This window comes from Theobroma umbraticum, unplaced genomic scaffold (genome assembly GCF_002168275.2).
Source record: "Theobroma umbraticum cultivar Fairchild unplaced genomic scaffold, ASM216827v3 scaffold_56.0, whole genome shotgun sequence".
In the NCBI taxonomy this organism is placed as follows: Eukaryota; Viridiplantae; Streptophyta; class Magnoliopsida; order Malvales; family Malvaceae; genus Theobroma; species Theobroma umbraticum.
The window spans coordinates 10,279,151-10,281,255 of record NW_018397256.1 but is presented as its reverse complement, the minus strand read 5'-3'; positions in this window follow the sequence as shown (position 1 = coordinate 10,281,255).

Sequence of the window (2,105 nt, the reverse complement as noted above, 5' to 3'; positions counted from 1 at the left end):
TCAATTTCTCAAAAAAAAAAAAGGAAAAAAAAAGGCTAATACCTTTTATACAATTCTCCAAACGAGCCACCCCAGAGGCGTTTCCTAAACAACCCGTCAGCACAGTGGTGCCCTTCCCACAGCTCGAGCCCACCAGTCACAATCCCGGGCACAAACACCACCGGGTGATTCACCGTCAGGCCCTCTTTCCTCAACTTGACCCCGGGCGGGTCCGGCAACGGCCCCGTTATCGCCTCCGTTACGTATTGTGGAATCGAAGCGGGCATTGCGTTGTATAAGAATAACAAGAACCACCACATCGAACATATGAAACCAATGAACCAACAACAGCTGTCCCAACACGACCATTTTTTGGAACTATAACTTTCTCTTTTCGGGCTCTTATATTGCTTTTTCTTGTCATCTTCTTTTCGGGCGTTGGCATCGGAGTTCGGGGATTTTGAGGAATCTGTTACCTTCCTCCGCCGCAGAAAGGACATCGTTTAATGTAAAAACGAGGAGATCTATAAATGCTGTGCGGTGGGGCTAATTTGTTCATTAATAGGGACCGAGAATTGTTATTCTGAGATTCTTCTCATTGATTAGGAGAGGGACTTTTTTGTACCTCTCAGCGCCGGTGACAATAAAAGATCATGACACTCGCCGGCGGAGCAATAGGTGGAAGCACGAGATTGGCTGTTATTTAACCTCGAACAATCTTCTTTTCCAGATCCCTCTAACGCGGGTCCCACCGTGACGGATTGGTTCTGCGGGAGGGGAAATGACTCCTTTTTCTCCTTTCCGTTAAGTTTCCTGCGCTGGCCGACGGTGGTCAGCTAATCAGAGGGCGGCTGGTGGAAGATCAGAAATCAAGGAGATGGATTTAACGGGTGATTGACGTTACTAGTGACGTTTCCGGTTTAATATTTTCAGTAGGAAGAACCAAAACAAAAGCTGCTTCTGGCTTCTAGCTTGGATGTTGGAGCGACGGACAGTCAAAGGGATACGTGTAAATAATGTGGACGGGTCTATGATGTGCATGCCAATGTGACCAACATCTTTCCATTGCCTCATGCTTTCGAGTAATTTTCTCTACCACCTTTTTTTTTTTGTTCATAAATAAATAAGTACAAAATTTCTCCAATTTCTCTATTTTGCTTTTATCCTCCCTCTTTCTTCTTCTTCTTATTCTTTATTCTGCCGTAATTCAAAATTATATTTATTTAGAATCTATCGTTTTCGACTTTTTCATGGGTTTATGGATTATCCCAATTTCTAAAAGAATTTCTACTAAAATTAAAAATCATTAGGTCATATTAACCCAATAATTAATACATATATCTCGAAGGAAATGCAAATAAAACATTGTTGGTGAAAACAATAAGCCAACTACTTAGGTTGTAAATTGATATAATATTCACTTTGTAATAAATAATTATACTCTACATATATTGTTCCATAATTTTTAAATTAAATTTTTAAGTGTGCGAGTGATTATTATGTGATACATACAAGAAGCTTTTTCTTTTTCATTTTTTTATCCGCATGGTTGAAATGTCTTCTTTTCCTCACTACCATTGCAATATTATTTGACAATTACATCATATGCACATCTAGCATTTATAACCAACAAAGCAAAATAATTTATCTGTCTTACTAATTAAAACTGTATTCCTTCTTATTTTCTATGTTAAATCTACTAATTATATTAATTTACTAATTTACGTATATATATATATATGCATGTATGTATGTAGGTATATTGGTGTATTTGTTATAGTACTAGTACTCAACTTTGTTCATTAACTTATTTCATGCTAATTGTATGGATCTAAGATTATTTGTTTCTATTGAAAAAGTATTCTTAATATATGTTATATTGGCCCCTTGTGAATCGTTCCCAAAGCAATGGATGTGGGGGAATAGTTTAAGTTAAGCCCAATTGTTCACCAATACGTTTTGTTGGGCAAGGCAGCCATTTCCTCTATCAAGGTCTCTTGGGCCTACTAAAGCCTATCAATTTGCTCCACTGGGCCTCCTCCAGCAACCCAAAAACAAAAATGGAAAGCGCAGCAGAGTCAGGATCAGATACCAATCAATTCATTAGTGTGATGAAAAGGGCAACA